Source organism: Rhagoletis pomonella, unplaced genomic scaffold, assembly GCF_013731165.1.
Source record: "Rhagoletis pomonella isolate Grant_MI unplaced genomic scaffold, Rhpom_1.0 Rhpom_scaffold_00006, whole genome shotgun sequence".
NCBI classification, from domain to species: Eukaryota; Metazoa; Arthropoda; class Insecta; order Diptera; family Tephritidae; genus Rhagoletis; species Rhagoletis pomonella.
Genome location: NW_023458560.1, coordinates 49,231,613 through 49,258,759, shown reverse-complemented (window position 1 = coordinate 49,258,759; position 27,147 = coordinate 49,231,613). Strand labels below are relative to the sequence as shown.

Genomic DNA, 27,147 nt, shown 5'->3' with positions numbered 1-27,147 from the left:
TAAACAGCATATTCTGTACAGTGTCTGATTAATTAGGATATTTCCCTTAAATTTTCCAATTTTAGAAAAATACCAAAATATTTTTCTCTTCTTTTTTCCAAATTTGTATATCAAAAGTCTTTCGTGAGGAGTAAAAAATTAGAGTATTTATTAAATACAGCTATTTTCACATATGTACATATGTATATGCATATTTTGTTTAAAAAATAAATTAACGATTTCATAGAAGTAAAAAGTATGTCCGATTTTGGAAAAGAATCACCACGACAGCGTTTTCACCTAAAAGGTTAAATATCAATTTAGATTGTTGCTTTGCTATCGCCTTAAAACTCTGTTGAAAAAGATGTACCCGACTACAGCAGCTCGTGCATATGAATATCCTTGCGTACAGCGTTGTTGAAACCCTCCTTGTAGCGATACCAGATGGGACTTTTAACAATAGCATCCGTTTTACCTTAAAAATTTGAAAAGAAAACAAAAAGGGAATTTTAAAACATATATACATATATGTATGTACATTAGGGCGGGTCAATTTGTATGGATCGATTTTTTTCGACATTGTTCCTAGCATATTCGGATTCTTCATAAAATTCTAAGAAAAAAATTCCTCCAGACCATAGCTCTAAAGTTAATTTCGAGCCTGCGCATTTTTAAAAGAAGATATCTTGTATATAAAAATGAATTGCTGTCCGTTAGCCTCGCTAAGACTCGAAAACAGCTTGACCGATTTTAATATTTTTATTTTTTCGGTTTGTTTTTTATAATATCCGGATGGTTAAAACCAAAAAAAATAGAGAGTTGCCACCTGTTTAAAAATTTCAATATAAGTAAATTAATTACATAAATTAGATATTGCAATATGGGTGTCAAAAGAATCAGGTTATGAAGGCTTACAGGCAAAAATATTTTTGAGGTGGGTTGCCACCTGTTTCAAAATTGAATTAAATGAAATTGATAAGATAAATTAAATATTGCAATATGGGTATCAAATTAAAAAGGTTTAAGAAGGCTTACTACTGAAAATATTTTTGAGTCGAGTTGCCACCGATTTCGAAAATTTAATTCAATTAAGTTAATAAGATAAAGTATGTATGTATTATAATATAGGTGTCGAAAAGTATTTGAAAAATTCTTGATTAAGAAATATTTTCTATAGGCCTGCCACCTACCTGAGCGGTAAAAACTAAAAGCCATACTCGCAAATATTATTCAAAGCTTTTGAGGCTCGCATCAATGTGGAATACTGTAACTCCGTCAAGTTAGTGTTTATTGATGGCAAACAAAGTACTATCATGTTTGGCAATGATATCACCCCATCGAACAATGCACTTAGCCTCGATATAAAAAGAGAACAAAAGCCGAAGTATTAGCCGAAGCAGTTCACACAAATGTTCCACAATTGAACTAACAAAAAATATGGCCTATGAATCTTTTATAGAAGCTGTGAACACTGGAGTAAAATTTAAACAAAAAAACAAAACCGACTTCAATTCTCATATACAAATTTAAGTGTACCATTATTTTCTTCGTGGCCCAATTATCGGATCTACACTCAATTAGTAGGAGACTACCTCTGAAGAACCACCTTTCCTTTCAAAAAGAATTATAGAAAACGGATAACGTAGTCCAAAGTTACGCGGTAACATACATAAAAACATATTCCGACGAATTGATTAAATATGCAGATTAATATTTAATAAAGTGTTACGGATATATTTTTTTTAATACAAACCTGTGCTTGGGAGTTTATTGATACGAAAAATTAATTTCTGATATCTATTTTTTATTGAAAGAACCGCAAGATTGCACTACAAAGCAAATTACATATTTTTACAGCAGCGAAGGACTCTGAAGGTGTCGTGCGATTGGTTGGATCCCATTTATGCGAACTGCGTGAGGACCGGGTACATCCCGAAGGCTTGGAGTTCAGCCCGAAGGGCGGAAAAGGCGCCCATGTTTCCCCTAAGTATTTTAGGTCAATCAGTTCCTCTTTGTTTTTGCTAAAAACTCTACAGAGACTAATAGACCTCTGCATAAGAAACGCGATTGCTTGTGACTGTCTTTCAAGAGCTCAGTATGCTTATTGCAAGAAGAAGTTGGTGAATATCGCCCTGCATACATTGGTAAAGTGGTCATAGGAACTTTTCACGCATAAAGATTATGCAGTAGGGGACTTCTTCGATATCGAGGGGGCCTTCAACAATGTAACACCAGAGGCAACAGTCGATATAAATATTCATAATCAGGGGGTCGAAACCAACCTAATAAGGCTCCTTTACAGCTCACTACCGTGAATAGAACTGTCGCGGCGGAGTGGGGACGCGCCTGCACTCAATGCAGAGTCATTTGGAGCACTCCACAAGGTGGTGTTCTCTCTCCCCTGCTCTGGATTGCGGTTGTAAAAGACCTTCTAGAGAAACTGGTAAAGTGGGCTGTCGGGTGATCGCCTATGTAGATGATGTGGAAATTTTGGTTAAAGGACGATTTCTAGACACCATTTTTGTCCTGGCTCAAGGTACCTGAACCAGGTAACTAGGTGGGCGATCAACGGCGGCTGTCGTGGAAGCCTAATATTGAGGTAAGGTAAGAAAGGTGTCGGTTGCCTTGTACTTCTGTAGGGGTCTCTCGCCCAAATTAATTCATTAGCTCTAGGAAACCAGATTTAAGCCTATATTGTTTCAGGGAGCCCTTCTCTGGTGGAACTTACTAGAGAAGGCTACACTTGTAAAATAGGAATTAGCGGAGCATTAGGAACCACACCTACACTGGCGCTTAACATACATATGTTGAACACGGCGCCTGCGGATATTGCAGACAGAACTGTCGCAGCACGATCTGCTATTGGGCTTAGGGGAACCGGGTCCTTTCGTGCTGCAGCAAATGTTTTAATAGGGCACTTTTAAACATGTTACCTCTCAAGGGCTAGTGGGGGTTCTGACAGGCCATTATGCGATTGGTATTCATGCGTTGAGACTTGAAATTTCAACTGATCCTCGCACTTTTCAATAAACACTGAGCTCTCAGGGATCGAAATTAGCCGCATTCGAAATTTCATAATCGACTCGCGGCGTTAACTTAACCTAACCTGTACTTCTTTGTGCTATGAAATAGTTGGTCACATTATTCATACTACACTAAAACACATAAAAATCAAATGTGTCAACTTTGTGAAAAACTCAGGAAAATTCAATAAATCAGCATACTAATTAGCAATTTTATATTCAGATTTTCAAGCAACTTCAAACCTGCTATTTGATAAACTAAAATTAAATGTATTATTAAACTGCATACTTGGAATTTTTCTAAAAAATACTTTGCCTATATTGCGAAAAATTTACTGTGCCAATACTTTTGTTCGTTACTGTAAGTAAATAAACCCTTAACTTTAAAAAACCAAAAAAAAAAATTTACAATTAGGGAGTTCACAAGTCGTGCTATTTGTCATATTTGCTCTTTTAGACTATTTTTTTAGAACAGTTTTAAAAGTGTTGTTTTTGCTTTACAAGTAAAATTGTTGTATTACAATACAACTTTGAAAACTATGTTTACTTTGCTATTTACATTTTTCCTTGTCTGAGTACAATAAAATATTCAAATTTTAAATAAAAAAAATGGGGCCATCTCATGGCAATGGAGTAAGTTATCTTTAATTTATAACATATTTAACTTATTAAAGATCTTTTTTAATTCAGTGCAAAACTAAGCGTGTCCGGGGAAAACCAAGCATATTCAACCTAAAAGTTTCATCGATCTCTTCCTCCTCATCTTCATCGCCTAACAAAAATGCACCAAATAAATTTAAAAAACTCATAAATGACTTATTTGACGACTCACTTCCTTCCATCGTTGCGTCCTGCGCGTACTTCTCGCAAATCGCAGCCATTAATTTGCTTTTCTCGCTTCTTCTGGGCATTATAAACTTTCTAAAGCTGTTTTAATAATTTTGATTTTGTCAAATATAATTGTTAAAATATTGTACAATAGCACACGAAAAAGTATGGGATGCTCACAAGTTTCATTTTACAACTGTTCTAAAAAAATAGTACAAAAGAGCAAATATGACAAATAGCACGACTTGTGAACTCCCTAAATATTTCAAAATTATTTTTCGAATCATAAATTTTTTTTATGATTAACAACGTATTTATATTTTTTTGTTTGGTTTTAGATCCTTTTTGCTTTCAACACGAGGTATCTTTTTTCTAGTTTCTATTGTCATAGCCATAACTCCCTCTCTATTTCTATCAATCAATCAATAAATTTTATAATTTTTTTTGGCACTTTTCCTAAATACAAGTAGAGCTTTATAAAACTTGTATAACACCAAATGTTTATCAAGCTTAGGATTTTGTGTTATCCGGGCAGGCTTATTAATTTAACCAGAGAATATGTTTTCTTTAAGTTTACCCAGTTCCCCATTTTAAACTGCTACCTGTACTGTATCAGCGGTTAAAACTTGTTAAATTTTTATTTAAAATTTTCGGTAAGGAATAAGCGAGTGGATGAAAAATATATAAACCGTAAGAACGGCCCATATATATGTATATGAAAGAATACACACATGCGACGACTCTAGCCATTGTGTGTCACTCCTTTAAATCATAGTTATTTTTTTTTATGGTATTAAAAAAATATCGTTCGTAACACTTTAGTAAATATTTATCCGTATATTAACTGAGTATATATTAAAGACTAGAAGATGACCCGGTGAACTTCATATCATCTATAATTTATTTGAATTTCACTTTGATCAATTATAACAAATCTTCAAAATGCAATATAATGAGATCACTAATACTGCCTGCTGTTATAGCTGATAAAAGATTCCACACCTATGAGATGTGCCACGCCCCTTTTTACAAACTCATTTATATACATATATCTTTCCATAAGCACCTACCATAGGTATCTGTGCATTTAAAATTTCGAGTTCATGTGACTATAATTCCGAAGTTAGAGCTGATTAAAAATTTTCACTATGGGAGGTACCCCTCATCCCCCTCCCCCTCTTGGCGAGTTTCAATTTTTTTACCCTATTATAGGTCCAGGAGTCATGGCAATACTTTGGCAAAATTTTATTCGATTCTGTACATCCGTTCAGGCTGCAACCTGGTACATACATACATACATACTTCCACAAATATATAGTAGATTTGCTTTGAAGCGCCATCTTGCGGTTCTTTAAATAAAAAATAGATATCAGAAATTAATTTTTCGTATCACAAAACTCCCGAGCACAACTCTTTATTACAAAAAAAAACATTCCTAACACTTTAGTAAATATTAATCTGATTATGGACTTAGTATTAATTAAAAATATTTTCTTTTAAAATTGCGCAGGCTCGAAATTGATTCTAGAGCTATGGTCTAAAGGGCTTTTTTTCTTAGAATTTTATGTAGAATCCGAATCTGCTAGGAACGATGTCGAAAAAAAAATTGACCCGCCCTAATGTACATACATTATATTATTATTAGTGTGCATCACTCTTCATACAAAAAAATCGGCAATGTTTTCAAACGGAATTACAAAATGTATTATATCGTCGTTCGAATAAAGAAACAGTGTAAATGCCACATACACTATTATTCGATACTTGCACCATTGGATAGACAATCCTTTAATCTATTAGAAAAATCTTTAGTTTTCTTAAATATCTCTTTGGCTCACTAATTTATTCCCGAAAAACGAAATTGTATTTGTATGATTTGTAATGGTTTATAAAAACTTTCAATTCGTTTTTCTCAAAACTATACTTTTCATGTTACACTATTTCATTATTCCAGCGACGATATTTAAGAGTTTCGCCAAAATATTTCGGAACAATATTAAAATTTACGTGAGCTGGGCATATTTGAAAAATATTTTTTCTAAAAAATCGCCTCAGATCATAGAGTTTATGCTTAAAAGCTCGCCATAAAAATTTTAAAAAATTTGGATGTATTTTCAAATCAGTCTAGTAGCTCACTTATGTATCTTAATATGTTGCCAAAATATTTTGGCAGAAGTCTTAAAATATAATAAATATATTATACCGCAAGATTTTTTGGTGATGCACCCTTATGTACGTACATATGTATATAGAACAATTCAAAGCAATCAGTAAAAGAATAAACAACAAAATTTAAACTCACAATCATCTCGATGTCCACCAGCCGTTCTATGCTGTATGCGTAAAAAGAAATCCTTTAAAATGACCTTTAAATGAAGGAATAAATAAAATTACTTATGTAGATCAAAACTTCAGTTGGTAACTTTGTTTGATTGTACTAGGATATTTATCTCATTTAGTGTGAAAATTGTAAATCCCTTCCCAATATCAGTTACAAATTACAAGCCATTCACTGACCAAAATACAATAATTTTATATTAAGCTAAAGGAGAGAGCAGGCGCACAAATTTTTACACGTTAACAAGTAAGAAAGTCTAAGTTCGGGCGGAGCCGAACATTAAATACCCGGCGCAAGTATTAAATATATGTTTTTTCACCCTTCCGAAACCTTCCGCTAGATGGTAAGCCGAGGTGTATCAATTTTGAGTAAATTAGCGTCCTTCAATTTCGAAATATTGAAGTTTCAAGCATTTCTTAAATTTACCGTTATATGAGAATCGGCCGTTATTTTAGTCCGATTTCAATAATTTTCAACGTTTTGCTTACACGTGGCAAGTACAATAACCATACCGAGTTTGGTACAAATTGGTAGAACGGTTACCGATATACTTATATGTGATCATAAGTGGGCGGTGCCACGCCCATTTTCCAAAATTTTACCATAAACGTATTTCTTGGTAAAGAATTGTTGCAAGCATCAATTTTGAATAAATTAGCTTCAATATTTAATGATTTATCGAAGATTTTGTATTTCTCTAAATTACCGTTATATGGGATGTGGGCGTGGTTATTGTCCGATTTTAAAAAGTTTCGGCGGTTTTTTATTCTGTACCAAGGCCAACAACTGTGCCAAGTTTGGAAGAAATTGGTGCAGCGGTTACCAAGATATACACATGTAACCATAAGTGGGCGTGGCTACGCCCATTTTCCAATAATTTATAATATTCTTATTTTTCGTCTAAAACTTATTATAAACATCAATTTTGAGTGAATAATCTCCAGTAGTTACTAAAATATCGCAGTTTTCGTATTTCTGAAAATTTCCGTTATATGGGAAGTAGGCGTGGTTATTGAGCGATTTTAAAAATTTTCGGCTATTTGGTATGTTATGCGAAGGCCAACAACTGTGTCAAGTTTGGAAGAAATTGGTGCGGCGGTTACCAAGATATACACATGTAACCATAAGTGGGCGTGGCTACGCCCATTTTCCAAAAATTTATAATATTCTTATTTTTCGTCTAAAAATTATTGTAAATATCAATTTTGAGTGAATTATCTTCAGTAGTTACTAAAAGATCGCAGTTTTCGTATTTCTGGAAATTACCGTTATATGAAGTGGGCGTGGTTAAAGTCCGATTTCGCCCATTTTCAATACCAACCTACCTTGGATTAAGGGAAACCTACATACCAAATTTCGTTGAGATATCTCAATTTTTGCTCGAGTTATCGTGTACACGGACAGACGGACGGACAGACAGACATGGCTTAATCGATTTCTTTTTTCATCCTGATCATTTATGTATACATTTGTCTATATCTATCTCGATTCGTTTTGGCTGTTGCAAACAACCGTTATGTGAACAAAATTAATATACCCTTGTGCACAAGTGCGCTCGGGTATAAAAATAGTGCAGAGGAAACAAAGCTCATATTTGATGTGGGAGAATGGTGGCATGTAACTTGGCAATAACATAACAGGGCGACAATAAATATTTGTTTACTCGACTGCAGACGCTATTCTTAAAGCCGCATCATTTGTATGCAATCCCCTTATGGATATTTGCACGTATGTATGTACATATATGCAAGAAGCAACGGTAATTTTCTTAGAAAAGCCATGAAGGATGATGTGACCAGTGAAAGATTTCATTTGGAATTGTGCAAAGTGGGAAGCTGTGCTGTTTGTTAGGGATGATGGTAAAGAAATGCATTTCAAAGAACTGAGATGGGATGGGTCCAGTCGCTGATGGAAGTAGTCTTGGAAAGTATTGATTTCACGACGTTATACGCATTTCAAAAGTTAGATTTCGTGGACCAATGATTGGTTGGCATACTTATCTCCTTTATCAGGCAGTTTGCTTGGTCTACTGCGGTAAACTGAACGTCTAGTAACCCAACAAACATTTAGGTTAGAGAACGATTAGAAAACGATTCGAATTCTCTAAGGTAGAAGGTTAGAAGGCGATTAGAGAATAGCATAGGGGACTTAGTTCTCAATATCGAGAATGAGGTTAGATATCTAATCGTTTTCTAACGTTGAATTCTAATTGGTTGCTAATGTCTAGTGTTTTTCTAATCATTCTCTAATCGAATTCTAACATAGTTCTCTAACCTGATTTTCGATTCGAGAACAACATTAGAATTCTAATGTAAAATCAAAATATTTCTCTAACGTTAGAGACTGTTTGCTGGGAAGCTGTCTCATCGAATTTGTTAAATAAAAGGAATATTGGACTTTTTCACGTTTTTATATAAACGCGCTTTTCTTGTTTAACTAAATTTGAGTAGAAACTTTGCAATCGATTTTTAAGCAACTTCGCGATGAACTAGAAATATATATGACAATATGCGTGTCAGGCAAAAATATTTAGGAAGGTTTTATTTTGAATAGGGTTGCCATCTTTTTTGAAAGCCAAATTGAATTAAGTTATACACAAGTTACAAATATGAAATATTAAATAATTTGTTAAAAACTCTTTAATTTGAACATTTCGAATAATTTTGAGTTATCCGAAGAGGGTTGCCATCGGTTTAAAAAGTTACATTCAAATAAATTGTTAATAAGTTAAATGAACTATTAAAAGATTAGTATCAATCGAAATGGTTTTAATAAGGCTTCAGTTCTACACAATATTTAGGAGGGTTGCCATATATTTCACACACAGTTAATTGAAATATGAATCACAATGTGAGGTGACAGAGATTTACGGGGCAACTCTGGCAATTGTCTCTCATCTCTTTTTGTCTTTCGAAAGACTAATAAAAAAATCCGCTAACAGAAGATCTTAGCGTTATTCTATTTTTAATTTACCAATAGTTTTTATAAAAATTAAATTAAATAATAAAAACTATATTTTTCTTATGAAGACGATAAAAACTAAAAACTCAAAGAAAATTTACTTAGAAAAGGAAAAAATTTAACTAAACCACTGTATAAAAATCATATCTATTAAAAATAAAAATCAAATGATGTTACAAAAAAATGTTTAACATAAAAACTAAAAATTAAAAGAAAACTAAATTAAAAAAGACAAATAAACTAAAAAAAGCAAAATAAAATAAGTTTTTAAAAAATAAATTAATTTAAAATATATATTTTTCTTTTTAAAACAAGTAAGTCTAAACATTCAAAAAGAAATTAAAAAAGCAAGATATTAAAAAAATACGTAAAATTTTAATGAAATTAAAGAATATTTTTTAAACAATAAAAATTAAAGTTTAAAAAAATTAAATAAAAATATACAAAGTTTCTAAAAATCAAATAAAATTAAATTTTTTTTCCTTTTAAAACAATAAAATCTAATGATTAAAAGAAAATTTAATTTAAAAAATTTTAATAAAGCAAAACATAGTTCTCATACATCTCCATTTGGAACTTGCTCAAGTATTTCCTGTCAAAAGAGCTTTTTACCATGAAAGTTGGGAAGGGAGCTTTTTTTGTAAGACTTTCGTGCCAGAAAAAAACAAATCTTTCAAATTACGATTATCTTACAACTATCTTAATCAGCACAACCAAGCCTACAGATTAGATGCGCCCCACGTTTTTTCAATATTTACTCTCATAAATTGTTTATAACGATTATTGCAAAATTTTCAAATCAAAATTTATCAAGACTAATTATATAGGACATATGAGTCTAGGAAAAAATATTTACACTTTTTAGTCTATGTATTTATAAAAACGTGGTATGTATATTGAAAAGTCATTTTTTTTTAATATTTGAAACATACTTCTTGTACTTTCATTGCTTCAATCTTTTGCTCTAAGTACATCACATTCGGCTACTAACTCTCAATTAAAGTTGAAGGATATTTTGGAAAATTTTGCAATATCGTTACATAAATTTCTTAGTAATCGAAGAAAGAAAAAATTCTTCATCTAAAAATTCGTATATTCCAACGCCACCACTCCTCAGTCAAGTTATGTATTTGGCATGCAAATGCTAAGCAGCGTTTTACTTAATGAACAACTTTTCATCGTTTGTTCGCAGAGCAAATGTAAATTTATGAAATTGCTGTTCGTTAGTCTCGCTAAAACTCGAGAACGGCTGGACCGATTTGACTAATTTTGGTCTTGAATTATTTGTGGAAGTCCAGGGAAGGTTTAAAAGGTGAGTAAATATGATAAAAATGCTAAGAATTTAATAAAAACAACAACTTTGCGTTTCCATAGAAATAGGGATGGTCGATTATCATTGTACACGGAAAACTCTATGAAATTGTGAAATCATGACGTCTTAGCTTTCTTAATATTTTGGCAATAACAACAAAAAGTTTTGATTTTTTTTTTATCGAAAAACCTTCCACACGGAGGTCCAAAATAGTACTTTTTACATAATTGAAATCGGTTCAGCCGTTTGGTCAGGCATCGCGGTCATTTTTATGTATATAGATATCTCTGGAAATGTTCATGGTAGAGTACTGGAAATTGGTTTGGAGATATATGAAATCAATCACATACTCATGAAGAAAAATGCGCTCTTTAAAAAGAGGGAATGGCAAAGTACAAACGTACTGCTGTTGCCTTATCTTTGAATGTGTACATAGGTATGTTTGCGAGTGAAATCCTGAATGGCTGGAGGGATTTCAACAAAGTTATGTGTGTGTGTTTGAGTGGGTCTCTGGATAGTTTAGTTTGACAATTGAACACGCCAGTTGGCGCTGGAGTTGAGTTATTACTAAAAATCTTTTTTTATGATCCGATTTGGCGAATATTCAAAACATGTACTGGATACGGTTGAGACAGTCCAATTGCAAAAAAGAGCGGTGAGGTGATGCCGAGGTCGAGTTATTACTAAAATCGATAAGTGAGAAAAGGTGCCGAGAATGTCAGTCTAAATCGACCTGTTGCACCATTGAGTATATCGAACTCTGGTGTGTTACGATTGGCCCAATGAATGTGATTTGCCAATATTATTATGCATGATTCAATAATACAAGGTTCGATAAACTGACAGTTGTCTCTCTCGCACCGCTCCCTTAGCAGTGGCACCGTATTGCTTCTTTGCACATTTACATGGAAACAGTGTAGCTTTGATGTGAAATAGGAGTATGAGCGTTTGTGCAATATGTTTAATTGCATATGCATATGAAGCATATTTAACTGATGAAAACATAAACTGTTTTTAAATTGGATGTTTCATCAATCTCATAGTAGTTTTATTTTAATTTTGAGTCATTTTGCAGTTTTTATAGTACATTTGAATAGCACATAAATTACGTAATTCACATAGATACATCAATATTACGTTCAACATTTCGTTTAAAATGCCAGACTTCCTGCAATTATATTAGAATTTACAAAAGGAACTTAACTACTAATTGCCTACTTTGCGTACTTTTCAGCTACCATTTTCGCACCAAAGGATTTTATTACTCCCCTTTTCTCCGTCCTTCGTAAATGCAACTTTTTGTAAGGGAGTGTCAAACCGCAGCTGTCAATAATTATCTAACCTTGTATTATTGAATCATGATTATTATGCGTTAAAGCTTCATTCCAACACACCAGGGTTAAGTTGTGCAGTGGCAAATCTCAAATCACCACCTGTCGAAATATATTTTTTTAATTGAATTTATTATAAAACCTGATAGAAACATAATTTTTCACTTAAATTGCTTTCGTGAAACTGGTTTTTAAGGTACTTCATCTCAGTCTATGTATGTATATTGTATTTCTGTTGAACAAGGATACGCATCCATTTTGAAATTGCCACCAGCTATAAAGTTTCTAGGGCAGATTCAATGTAGATCCGGATCATTGTTGCCGCCAGGGAACTTCTTCATGGACATAACACCTTCGTTAGGTTATTTAAGGCGGCAAACGACCACCAAACCATAATCTTAGCCGATGAATGTGCTAATGGAAATCGTGGACTGTTGGAGAAAATGTTGGATCAAAATGGTTAAATTAAAAATCTAATTTTGGGCGGGACGACGTTCGCCGGGTCTCCTAGTAGCATATAAAAGAGATAGTTTAAGATATTGACTGGCATTAGGTAAGCACGATAACATACATATCTATGACAACATGCGGGCTAGGGTCCATACCTCACTGTTGACTACATACTTATCTACTCTTCACTTATGTATACTTACATCTCTCTTGGCATTTGCATTTTTATTATCAACTTGCTTGGCCTTTAGACGTTGCAAATGATTTGGCAGACGTTTTCCAGCATCTTTCAGGGTTGCCACTTTGGTAAATTGTTACCAAAATTGGTAGAAAAAATTTGGGTTGGTAAAAAGGTAAATTTTTTCTCATTTAGGTAGATTTTTGATGAACTTTCCGTTCCCGATTTATTGTTCGTAGTTATCTTTAAATATATTATAAATTTCTTTGCATACTTTTTATATAATTACATACGTATAAATGTATATCTATATAAGGCGAACATATCGCGCTCCATTCAAAACTAATTTTACTGTAATCCCGAGGAACTTTTGATTGCCTAAATATTTTATATGATTATTTAAATATATAGAAAAAATTTACAGGTATGTAATTACGCACCATGATTGTTCGCAACAAGAATTAAATCAACGCCATTTTTTATCAATGGAAAAAAATAAAAAAAATCAATGAGAATTTTAAGCAGCACATTTTTGGCTATACTCAAATAGTATTTGCTTTAAAACTCCATACCTCAAATTGTTCTAAAAATTCTGAGTAAAAAATTCGAAATTTAGACCAAAATTTTTGGAATTTTTCTATATGTTGTATATAGTTTGAATCCTCGATTTTTATGGATTTAGTTAAAGCAGCAAACAATTTTTACTCGAAAAATATTGCGAATATTAAAAAAAATCACTTTTTTGAGTCACTGTATTTGTCTATAATAACTCGAGTTGAAGTTTTTCAAATAATAAAGTTTCATTGTTGCCTCTAGTTTCATCACTTCCGCTTTTGGTTGAAGGAAACTGAGAATATGCCAATAATACGACCCAAATACCTTATAATTAGTTAAATAAAACGTTCTTAAGAACAATTTTAATTCTTATTGAAATAACTAAAAATAAAAACTATAGTTTTAATTAAAATAAATAAAAAAATAATAAAACTATAGTTTTTATTAAAATAATTATAAAACAGTTATTGGTAGATATTTCCCACGTTTGGTAGATTTTTTTCAAGTCGATGGTAAATATTTTTTTTCGTCAGTGGCAACCCTGGCATCTTTATTAGCGCCAGCAGCTGAAGCAACAGGTAGTTGACTTACTACTCGTTTCAGCGCCTAAACGTGGCGTCGAACGACGTATGCGTTCTAGCTCTACTTCACGCGCAACCAGCTGTCGACTGAGAGCCATACCTAAATAAGCGCGTCAAGCGTTGGGCCTGTCGGCCTCTCTTCTTCTAGCGCATATAAATTTAATGCGTCAGAGAGAGATAAAGATACAAGCGAAACGCTCAACGCGCTAATTTAGGTACGGCTGTAAAGTAGTTCAATGTAACACCAATATACGTGGCGATGAAGGAAATTACAGTGAAATGCACTTTTGAGAAGAAGAAAGAATACCTTTACATACTGCAAATACATGCGAAAATGATATCTGTTTACTTATTGTTTGAGGGAATTTAGTTAACGAAGATTTTTAATGCAAATTCAATCTACGGTCGCTGAAAAAAAAATTGGCACAGAGAATTTTTCACATGTGCGAAATTTTTTTTTCAGCTAATTTTTTATAAAAATTTAGTTCGTACTACGACAAAAAAAAACATAAAAATAAGCTTTCTAAACTTAGCGCAAATCTCAGGAAAAAAGTTCAATAAATGTGCTTAATAATTCGCTAATTTCTAATCATATTTTTTAGAACTTTTGTGAGTAAATTAAATTTTAATATGATATATATATATATATATTTTGAGATTTTTTTTTACTGAAGGAGAAAATGAAAAACACTGTGCTTGAAATTTGCACAGCATTAAAAGTGAATTGGCTACAAAACTGCCCAAATTTTTCTAAAAATTCTTATTAAAAATTTTGAAATTTTGATGACGGTTTTTTTTAATTTGTCGATTTTTCTTTTTAATTCTTGTACAAGGTTTGAAACTTTGAGTGGCATGGTTTTCATTATTGTATAAACTATGTATGTATATTAAGAAAAATAAAAATAAAGGAAAAATAATAGGTCAAAATTTGTAAAGAGGTAGTGTCAGTAATTATGTGGCTACCGCTGTATAAAAACTTGGCTTAATCCTTTTTAAGAACCTAATACCTACCCGGAAATTGTGCCAAAGCATCCAGATCGGGTTCCATTTGAAAGAAGTATGAACCTTCAGCCGCCTTCACTTGCGTATATGTCAATCCAAGATCGGCCATAACTGTAACGGCATGATAGAGATCATCACGTTCTCTGAAATAAAAGAAAAAAAACAAAGCAAAACAATAATAACTTTGAATGGACAATGAATATTAGAAAATTGAGTTGAATTATTTATTTTTCTTTAGAAATTACATGGGCGGTTGGCAATCGTCAGTTATCTTTCTATACCACGGAAAATTAAACAAGGGGTGCCATATCCCTGCTTCTTTAAAATTTTTTTTTCTTTTTTTCTACCGAAACTGGCTCAACCACCAGAGGGAGTCACCCTAATATCACACATTAACGGTGGCTCACTTTAGCGTCCGAATGTGAATAGTAGCCACTTCCTCGTTGCATTCAGCCTTACAATCTCCTCTACACAATGAATTAACCTGATTGCTTTTATTTCACCCTTCCTCGCAACTCCTTGCGGAAACGTCAGAAGCCACCTTATGGCTCTTAAAGACAAAGGTCAGCCATACGAACGTCATTCGCTGAGCCAGACGGACCATAGAGCTAATAAACGATTTCGTCATCTTGATACGTAGAGTCCGAGCTGCTGCGTTCTGTATACTGTGACAGATAAAACTCCTACCTAACTATGTAGAATCAATACGGGAATATTTAACATACAAACATATGTATTCCCAATATCAAAATATGCACCCACACGTTAGATGGATACGCAGATATGTATGTCTTTTGGCCTTCAAAGCTCATCACAAGACATCGTCCGCCTCGCATTCTAGTAGCAGATGCGTCAAGTTTCTTCCGACACATCGCAGTGACGACAGCAGGCATTGAGCTAATGCCAAGGGTGCCTATGTGGGTCGCAGCCGTTATTATTAGCTTAAACTTTTCTATTGAAGAGTGATTATTTAGCTTTCTAAAATTCTTGGCGTTTAACTCCCTACAGTATACAATGCGAGCGCATCGATAGCTCTTCTAAGCAGTCGCGCCTCTCCGCCGTAGGAATTCTCTTTGATAGTATCTGGTCTTAAAGCAAGGAAGGATCCCGGTCATGTTGAGTGGGTAGCTGCTGCTTTCATTGGCAGTCTGTCAGCCTCCTGCTGTTATAAAGAATACACTAGTTAAACCTTGTGTCTTCATTTTTATTTTACCCTCCCGAAATCTACTTGAAATAACTCTGCCATTACTTGTTCTCTCTCTATCTCATGAAGAGGGCCTTCTTTGCGGTAATTACTATGTACACTAGCGTTAGGTCGAGGAAGTCCTAAGGCTGCGGTCGAGCAAATAACGCTGGTAAGCGATCAGCTCATTGTGGCGAACACGGTCCCTTTCCCCATATGTTACTATTGGTCTATGAAGGTGTATGCCTATGATTTTTCAGCCAAACTTCTTCCATTAAGACACATGTGGCTTTTCTGATAGCATACAGCGTAATTCCCTCATAACATTTTGGGCTCAAAGATGACCCAGAGATATTTCACTTCGGAGCTAAATTCTTTCTCGATTATGATTGCTTTGGCAGTGTTGATATTTAGGCTCACCGTGCCGCACCATCGTCTAGATGGGACAAATGCTCTATGAACATTCTCACACAGTATTTAAAATTTTTTTTATTATTAATTACCATCAGAAGAAACAGTGCCCTCCTAAAGGCAACCTCTCGCAATTTTAGCTGTATGATTTTGTTGCTCACTGCTGTTTCCACAGATCTAGTTCGTAGCTTTACTCTTATTTTGCGCATCGGGTTGGGGGCAGCTACATCTTTTTTCCTAAGCCTCGATCAACGGCTTCATGTGAGGTTTTGTCAAAGACTTATTCAATGTGAAAAAATGCACATAGTGCGAAATCACCTACCTTGAACGCACGCGCGATACTTCATATAAGCACTCAAACCAAGTAATATAACCCCTCTGCATCTAACCACCAAGGTCGAACCTCTTCCAAACCGCGCTTCCTGGTCCTAACGTTACTTGAGCTAGGCGATAGTGGGTAATGGCCTAATCGATCTTGCTTTCGCTTTTAATCGGCAATCATTGCTTTACTGCAAGTTTTTGTGGATTTAACGGTACTTTAAGCAGGGACCGTAACAGTTACAACTTTTATTACAAAAAAAATCGCTCTTTAACAATTATTTTTTTACTTTTATTTAATTACTCCTTAAATAACGGTTATTTCTGACTTTTATTTTATAAATCCAAAATAACAATTATTTTTGATTTTTTATTATATATCTCTTACATAACAGTTATCGAAGACTTTTATTTGTAAAAGTCATAAATAAAAATCAGTCACTGACCTTTATTTTTTAAATCATACTTATAATAGCGTTGCCAGATCTAAAAATTGTCAAAAATCAACGCAATTTTTTAACAACTTAAAACTTTCTCTTTATTATACTAGAATTTATTGGCTATAAAACTGCACACTCAAAAAAAAAACCTGAAAATCTGAATAAAAAGTTGATAATTTAGATGAAACTTTAAAATTTACAAAATTGGCTTCTAAAAGATTTTTTAGTCAACTTTTAACAACAAATTTGAATTCTTAGGTTGAAAATCTGCAAGAAAAATCCATAAAATCAAAAACCAAAATTTTTTTTGTTGAAGCTAGCCCGCAAAGTATTCATTTTTTTCGAAAGTTCCATTTTTCAATGCAATTTTTTTGGGGTTTGAATATAATGATCATATTTATAAAGGCACTATTTTTCCCTCGTAGGCTATTATGTCATTTTGTTCATCGACACTCCCAAATGGTACACTGTGCGCCGAGTTTTGTGAAAAACTATTATCAGAAGTTCGAAATTTTATAGAGCTCTGTAATAAGCTACCAGAAATACTTTTGGTGGTTCTAATACTTCAAATAACCATTTAATTAATTCCCTACTCACCTTTGAGACAGCAATTGCACGGCCACCGAACGAAATTGTAGCGATAATATGCGCTTAAGTAATGGTACAGTGTCCACTAGAATGACATGACCCTGCCCCAGACCATGCATACCCGTAGAAATACCTTTACGAAAAGCTTGAAAAATGTTGCTTTGGGTTATGCTCTTTTGTCTGAACTGCAAATAAGAAGTAAGTAATGAAAGAAAAAATGTGAATATAAAAGATACATACAAGGATAAGTAAGAGGAGGAGAAAGCAAAAAGAAGAAAGAGCATAAACGATATAAAAGAGAAAAATTAATTTAAAGTAGGTTTAAAAAATAGTGCAACATGTACATATGTATGTATGTAGGTATGTATGGCACCATTGCGGTGGCGCAACGAGCGCAATTTTGTTAATCGCCAAATACAATTTTTATTTGCTTATGAGGCATAATGTACGTCGACGATAACGACGAAGGCGGGCAATGTAAAGCTATTGCCTATAAATGCCTCCTAGGTGGGCAGTTAATTATGAGAAAGCTTTGGTGGAGCCGTATAGGCGCTATTTTAGACCGCCCAGCATTTGAATGCATACTCGTACAGCATAACTTGTACTATGTTTACACTGACTGCATGAATATGAAATTAACTCATGAGCTTCAAACACTTAGCATTTCTAAAGCGCAATGTCCAATGCACAGTTAAGTAGGCAAACAAACGCTCAGCGGGTAAAACTTGTACATACATATAAAGGTGGGTAGATAAAAGGTTAAATGCTTGATGTTGCACTTATTCATTACATTTTCGCAAATTCTTTTCTAACATTCTTTGTATGCAGCATTCCTTTGAGTTGGAAAAGATAAATATGTAGGTATGTACACTGGCTGTTGAGTCATTTCGCCTTCAGGCCATGTCCATTCAGCCGCAGCAGTTACTCACTGAAAACCGTCATTAGTCTCGTGTTTGCATTTAGAGTGTATAATAAAAATTACTTATTTCCTGATTGCATGATTATTATGACTGCTGCTTTGAAAGACGTTCGTTCTCCCAAGAGCAGCAGCGGAAAGAAGCTAGCGATTGTCAATGGAATATTGCAGCATTACTTAGTATGCGAAAGCCTTAGATGACCTGCTTGAATATGGCAATATTTGATAAAGCTCAGTAAAGCGTAATAAGTTTGCATAATTCATAGCACTCTGAAGGTCTGGTGTTACTCTAAGTAGATTGTTAGGCATTTTATTGGCTGGTAGGCGATTTCGTTATGAGCATAGGGATGTAGCAAGCAGATCTGGTATACAGTGTTGCCGCGAATCATTTTTAGTGGTAGCCACATTCCTTTAAAAAAAAGGGCTAAAAAAATCGTTGTGGTTAAAAATGGTAGCTAAAATTTTTCACTTACATATACATATATATAAATGTATACACGCAAACATTTTCAAAAAGTAAGGGTATAGAAAAACAATGAACTCTGGAAAAAAGCTAATATTTTATCCAACCAAAACCTTTTTGTCTAAAAGGTGAAATATACAACACCAGCTTGCTGGCTCCATCAAGTGATTGTACCATCAGGCTCGAAGCATATAACTTACCAGCATGCTGGTACAATATTTATTTATTTACAAATGTGGTCCAGGAAAGATCGAATAAAGATGTTTTTTGAAAAAATCCCCTCAAATGACAAAACGGTTTAAGCTTAAAGAATTTACATAAAACTAAAAACGGCCCCATGCTCATACAAATCGTTGGATATAAGTGTTATAAGGCCATAAAATAACCAAAAATAAAAAATTACTTAAGGACGAGCACACCTAAAAAGTTAAACATTCTAATAATAGAAATATTAACAAAACCAACAACCACATGATCAAGTGAATTGCAGCGGAATAGCTGCGCTTGATTGTAGTTGGCTTAGCAAAGTGAAATAGTGGAAATAAGCAACAAGAATTAACAAGGCAAACTTAGCACAGTGCGTAGGCAACTGGCTGAGTCAGTGGTGATCGTTGGTTCGAATCCTACTGAAAGAAGTCTGATGAGGAAATGTGGTGATTTCCGAAATAGCTATAACTTCTACCATTTTTTCAAATTATTGTTGCTTTTCCACAATAAGTTTTCACTAAAAACGGCCTCAAGCTCATACAAATTGTTGAATATAATTTACATAAAAATATTAAAAAAAAAAATTGAACGGAATCGTAATAATGGGATTTTTGATGCTGTTTTTTAACTTTTTTCAAAGATTGGTATAAGAAAAACTTGAATAACTGAACCTAAACTCTTCCGATTTAGACTAGTTATTTTCTCACCCTTTTTATTTCTTTGCTAATAAGCTCATTCAAAGGATGAAAGAGAAAGGTAGGATGAACGAACATCATCCAAAGTTGAATTAAGATGTGTTGGTACGTGTGGTTGGACACGAATGACTTTTTTTGCACATAAATACAAATAGTGGGAAAATACCTTTCTACCAAGATCCCATAAATCTAAATCAGAATAGTTTTGGCCCAGTTATTTAAGTCTTTCGTAAATCAATCTTTGAAAAAAGTAAAAGAACAGCTTCAAAAATCTCATTATTACGATTCCGTTGAAAAGATTTTTAAATATTTTTAAGCCTAATCTGTTTTGTCATTTGAGGGGACTTTTTTCAAAAAGTTCTTTAAGAAACTATTTTTATTCATAAAAAAAACTCCATTTTTGGAGGTATTTTCAAATCGGTCCAGCTCGCTTAAATCTTAATATTTTTCCGAAATATTTTGGTGGACGTCTTAAAATATAATAAATTTTGTAGTCCCGGCGGAAAACCCGCAACTTTTTTTGGTGACGCAGTCTAATGTATATACATATATCAGTATTACTTAGTTTAAAAATTCATCTCTTACATAAATGAAAAAAAAATGAGATCAAATTAAGCATGTACAACTTTTTCATGCCAAGTGTGAATAAATTCTCCAAAGGGCTAAAAAAAGGGCTAGGGGCAATTTTTTAATTTATGTGGCCAAAAATAGTATGTGGTAGCTAAATCTAGCCACCAAAGGGCTAAAACGGCAACACTTCTGGTATAGGTGTATTTACTTTTAATCAATTTGTAATTGAGTCAGCGAGTTGAGAACTGTTGTTGAATGTTAACAAGAGAGATAAAGACCTGGACAACTAGGAGTAAAACTGGAATGCTCGGACTACCGAAGGTCAGCGTACTACATCACGTCGACACAGCAAGGCATCAGCATTTCCCATGACAGTCGGGTCTACGTTACCCGAACGACCCAGATATATATCAGGCCAACCCCTGATAATCCAGCTTATTCCCTACAAACGATTTCGGGAATATTTATGCTTACAGCAACCTAGCAGCAGCGTCAAGGGCTTAGTACCCAGGAGGGAAACTCTCATAATCACTAAACGGTGGTAGTACAGAATTATCCGCTTCTTCTATTGGCATCTCTGGGTCGTATCTGGCCATCTTATCAGCCGACTCATTTCCTTTAATATTGTTGTGTCGGGAGACCCAGTATAGAGTGACGTTGATATGGCTCAGTGGCGTCAGCGTGGGGCGACGTTTCAACGCAATTCCCGATTTTACTATTTGGAGCTTCATCTTTAATTCCATTGAGCCGGCCCTCTTTTCTTTCATTCAGTATTCAGCTCCATGCCCAAAATTAGTTGCCTTCCTCATAATGGCCTCTCAGAGCCTGAGAACGCTCTTTGCAGTCGTGCTATGGATGAACATATGCAGCGGTTGCAAATGAAATATCATGTTAAGCCCTTCATGCGGTGCGCTGATCACCGCGATATCCGATATGCCAAGGCATGCGAGTCTTTGCACTTTTCCAATTATTTTCCTGTTCTTCCATTTGTCTAGGGCCCTGCATACTTGACGCACGGTGTTCGTCCCCATTGACTTCAAAAGGTCCTTTTGCACGCGTAGTGTGCTGCAAGAGACTTCTTAGCTCTCTCCTCTACATTCCTTTTCCAATTCAACTTGGGATCCAGAATTATTCCGAGGTATTTCGCCTCGGAGAAGAGATTCGAAGTCGTCTCCCCTAATTTCAGCATAGAAAATGTGGGTACTTTTGATTTCCTAGTAAATAATAACAGTTCGGTCTTAGAGTGGTTAAACCCCAATCCGCTCTGGGCGGCTCACTTAGGGATACCACCCTGTGCACCCTCCATTAGTTCACTTATCGTTGACAAGAATTTGCCAGTGATGAGTATCACTAAATCGTCGGCGATAACCCTTATTCTCCTAGTTTTGAAAGTCTCCAGAATTTCGTTCACCACCAGGAGCCCCTTGATTTGTGGCCCCGGTGGTTTTCCTTCTCACAGATCCTGTGACCATTGGGTCGCGTTAATTATTCTGCTCTTAGAATGGAGTCAATCCATGCCATCGTAGGGCACTGAATGCTGTACTCAGAGAATGCCTTGCTTATCGCCTCCTTTCGGACATTATTGAAGGCTCCTTCAATATGCAGTAAGGCGGCAAGGCTGAATTCCTTAAGTTCTAACGATTTTGTTGTAGCAGCTACAGAAGGAGCGAATCAAGCTTCAGACGAAATATTGTTTACGTTCTACCAGGAGGAAACTTTGGCCTGGAGCTGACCTTGTGGCTGTCCACAAGGACGAGATCCCCAAATTACAACGGGCCTATTTCCCCGAGAAATTCTCCTCATCAGCTAATCCGGCTTTCCAATGAAACCCTACAAACCCATAATTGAAGAATCTTAATCTCAGACGGCATCATCAGTACGTCACACTCAGAAATGTAGTGGAGTCATTAGCTGCGACTTAAACTCCATTACCGTCAAAACCAAGAGGAGAATGAGTGGAAAGCGGCGAATCCGGATGACACCTCAACGAGGAAGCAGTCAACGCTCCAAGCGAACCTAAAGTAACGCCCGAAGGGATGGCTTCCACTCGGCGTCGGCGAGGCCCTTTCCTCCGTCCTATGGAACCTGACAATGAATAATTTACTGCTGCGTCACAGGATGCCAGGCCATAGCTTACGCGCATTACCTATCAGCGGATAAGGACGAAAGTCGAGTGACGAAGACTCCAAAACCTCCCAAAATCCAGTGCGGCACTTTGACCAGCGATGAATCCTCTTATACAGAGGGACGAAAACAGTGGACGGGGACTTACCTGACTGGTCGACAGTCGGACAAGCCATCAAGCTGACAAGCCATCAATAACATTTGCAACTACCCATCGCAGACGAAGGGATTCATCTGGCTCGAGTGTCCCGCACTACTGTGGCTCAACTAATGTCGGGATATTGTAGCAGACTTAACTATTATTTGGCCAGACTCGACCCCAACCCCAGCTACGGCCTCTATCCTTTTGGACTGACGCAGACGAAAACAGCATACCGTAACGTAACCGGCTGTCGTAATGTATACAAAAATTGTTGTTGTTGTTGTTGGTGTTGTTCTTTTAGCGGCTACACAACCCCGCCTAGATCGGCTAGTCCCTCAATCGTTGTCGCCAAACTCAAAATGACGGAAAAATGATGACCAAGGAAGCGTGCAGCTTCTATGGGGTTTGTCCACAGGGACAGAGGCGTTTGTTGTGTGGGGATCAGTGGGCATGCGAAGAAATGTCTGTTGTTGTTGTTGTAGCGGCTACAACAACCCCGCCTTGATCGGTTAGTCCCTCAATCGTTGTCGTCAAGCTCTACTAACGGCAGCCCTAGGCCCCATTATCGAGCAATCGTCGGCATAAGAGACAATCGAGACTCCCTCTGGTGGTTGAGGGAGATTTGAAATGTCAAAGTTAAACAATGATGGGGAAAGGACACCACTCTGTGGAACCCCCTGTTTTATTTTTCTCGGTTTGCTCGATTTGCTGTAAAAGTTACTGACGAGTGACGACCACTCAGATAATTTGCCGACCACCGTTTGAACCTCTGTGGGAGAGAGGAGGCCTCTGTATCTTCTAGTAGCGTGGAATGGCAGACGGTTTCAAACTCCTTTGACAAGTCCAACGCTACTAGAATCGTTCTCTCACAGGGACGGTTTCGGTTAAGGCCTCGAGTTATCTGAGTGTTTATGGCGTTAAGTGCTGTTGTTGTACTGTGAACTTTACGGAAACCATGCTGATGTTTCGCTGGGGTCAAGTGGTTTGTGAAGTACGGGAGTAGCAAGGCATCGAGTGTCTTCGCTACCGGGGAAAGGAGTGTTAACGGACGATAAGAATCTCCTTTGTTGGCAGGTTTCCCCGGTTTGAGCAGTGGGACCACTCTCCCCACCTTCCAGATGTCTGGGATGATGAGAGTGGTCATAGACAAGTTGAGGACCTCCGTTAGGTACGCTACCCCCGCAGGACTCAAATTTTTCAGCATCAGCATGAATATTCCGTCGGGACCCATGGCTTTGGAGGCTTTCGCCTTCCCAATGGCCACCTGAACTTCACCGCAAGTGAAAGCAAGGGGGGCACAGGTTGTTGGCAGTTTGTGCAGCCTTCTGGTCACTCGACGCTTGGCTTTGTCCGCCGGAGGATGCAGTATGAACTGCCGGCTAAAACAGCTCGCGCATCGCTCCGGGTCCGAAGAAGCATGGTCGCCGAAGGAAATTTCGACTCTGTCGTCGTGCTTCGTCGGATTGGACAGCGACCTCACGGTTGACCAAAGCTTGCTCACACCAGAGGTGAAGTTACAGGTCTTCAGATGCTCCTCCCACCTCTTCCGCTTATGTACGTTTACTAGTTGCCGAATCTCCGCGTTGAGATCCCTGATATGGGGATCTCCGGGGTCGGCCTGACGAAGGCTATCACGCTCATCGGCTAGAACAGCCGCTTCGGCAGGGAAGTTTGGACGTGGATCCGTTATACTTCCTGCCGGTATGAAGCGAGCTGCAGCAGCAGTGACAGCCCTGCGGAACTAACGTTCACCGAGATGGACGTCGGTTGGTGTGGGGAGCGCTGTGAAGGTGTTTTCGGTAAACTCCGCGTAACCTTTCAAATCAGCTTTAGAAAAGTTGATATAGGTCCGGTGTTTGGCGGAGGCAAAGTCGGTTGGTTTATCTATCGAGATGACTATGGGTAGGTGGTCTGATGCTAAAGTCAGCATAGGTCGCCATGTTATGCTGTTTATCAGACCAGCGCTAACTATTGTGATGTCTGGCGAGCTACTGCAGCTACCCATAACCTGGTGGGTGCGTCGTCGTTCATTGTGCAGAATGTCGAAAGTTGAATTGTTGTGCAACTTCGTCTCTTGGACCGCAGCTATCAATATACCATGCCGACACATGAAGACGGTTATCTCCTCAATCTTGCTCTGTAGCCCGTTGCAGTTAAATTGAAGGAGCTTCATGTGGTTCGGGAGACGTGTCGCGATGTGGGGTGTAAGTGATGTGTATGTTCTTACCGCCGTTGGCTGTGTGCGCTGCTGTGATGGTTGTCGCCCTGAGGTGGTGGCGGGAGGCGTCGCAGTTGAGGTCTGCGACCGAGCAGCGCAACACGGGCCCTCGAAGTTCCCAGTCCAATCTCGCGTGGTACGCAGACCTGAGCATGCCCTAAAGTGGCACGTGCCAAGGCAGGTGTTGCACTTGACTGATGTCACATTACGGAATATCCTGGTCTGACATACCGTGCAGATTGTAGGGGGAACCAGGAGTTGTTGGCGGCGGCGTGTGGGTGGTGGTGCAGTTGTATCTGTAGTGAGGTCTGTTGTGTCTTGTGGTATTGTCTATTGTATTGTGTTTTAGTGCGGTTGTTTTTGTGTTGAGTTGCTCAGGCGGACTCTGTTGTGCCGTGGAGGCAGCTCGATTGGCGCAGCAAGGGCCAACGTACGCAGTGGTTCATTGCCTGCAAGTCGTGAGGCCTGAGCAAACTCGAAGATGGCTCCACCCATTGCACGTGTTGCATCCCTGAGTAAAAGTATGCGAAGAAGTAGCCCTATGGACGTACAACTTTTGAGGGATTTCGCCGACATAAACGGGGTTAGATCGCCGAAACAACAGCCCTTGGTCGGGTAAAACCCCGATTCGTTCCGGTACGTAGAACCGGTTGTCGTGGGAATGCGAATAAATGTCTCGAATCGTGGGGTGTCTCACCGCATGCCGAGCACTCGTTGGGCACAACTGTATCATTTCCACGACAGCCGGTTCTACGTACCGGAACGACTCGGGTTTTACCCGACCAAGGGCTGCCGTTTAACCCCGTTTAGGTCGGCGTAATATTGCAAACGTTGTTCGTTGCAAAAATGGTCTAATAGTCGAATTTATTTGAAGTATAAAAGGGTCGACACAGTCGGTACCAAATAAACTATAAATGTAAAGCTACCATTAAATTAAATAAACAATAATGCACAGCCAAATTAAAAGCAATAGAAAATGACGTCGGTAATCTTTGCATATTTGTGAACTCACCTCAAAGCCTTTGTTGGAAAGTTTATTTTCGGCCAAGCGAGTGAGGCAAACATTAAATGCCAGGCAGCGAAACCAAACTGCAAATAAGGGTAAACTGTGTAGTTTTGCAAATGATTAATTTGATTTTGGACAAGATCGGTAAAGCTAAACCATTTCGTTGCCTCAACGACAGCAGTCAAGTTGGGATCTGGCATTTTCTGATGCAAATAGTTTTCAAAAACTCCCTGCGTTAGACTGCAAAAATAGGGCGGTTCTTAATTTACCTTAATACACAATTTTTCAAGCTCAATTACCGTTCATAATCTCCGCCACCATGGACAACATATAATACATGGCGCACGCGTGTACTAATCGACATGTCAGTCATTGTGATTTCAACATCATCCGCATTGTCGGTGTGTTTGGATTTCCCCAGTTGCTTGCGAGGACGTTGTATCTATAAAATTGATTGAAAAGAGAACAAAATTCTGCATTCCTTCTAAAAACATTAAAATAACATATTTCGGAACATACCCTAAACACTGCACCCCATACATCGAATAAACATTGTTGCCGGTCTTTTTGTCCCAAAGCACATCCTGCAGCGTTAAGGCTTTTTTCTGCGCGCTAGAAAAATATACAAAATTTTGTAGTGAATTTCATATATAATTTATATGTATATAGACTTTGTATATTACTTAAAGAACTGCAGTGGTGATATGCAGCATCGTACATCATTACCCGATTTCTCGGCCATTGCATACAATGCACTAAAATCGGATTTCATGCGTTCCCTTTGCGCTATTTGGAGAAATCTGAAGAAAACTGAAAACATATCAGTAAACCGTTTGCTTACTTTAGGAATCAACTCACCGCTCTGTTAGCCGTGAGGCTTCTATGGGTGGAAATGTTACAACAAATGCTATTTGACGCAAGGGTCGTAGCGCTGGCTCATAAATATCATTGCAATTACAAATGATTGGACGCTTAAGAATGTTGCGTTCCGCTTTGCCTTTGGCTTTAGCTTTCGCTTTGTTTACCGCATTGTCGCTCACGAATTTAACTAGAAATTCAATCGACTGACGGGGTGCACCATCGTTTTCATCTACAATGTATTGTTCCAGAAAGGATCATTAGTAGTTTATATAATAAAGAACATTTTTTTACACACCAAGCACAATGCATTTTGGGCGTCGATCTTCATTTAGTACTGATGACATTTGTGTACCATTTTCCAGTGCTTGCTTGAAAGCTTCTGGACTACGATCGTCGGAAGCATTTATTTCGCACACAGCATAGCCGGCATGTCGTGCAATTGTGTGCGCAAGCGTGGTTTTACCCCA

The 27,147-nt window shown here is 36.8% G+C and overlaps 1 pseudogene; it reads right to left on the bottom strand.

Moving 5' to 3' along the window:
- Positions 1-124: 124 nt before the first annotated feature.
- LOC118741968 lies at positions 125-27,147 on the bottom strand (annotated as a pseudogene).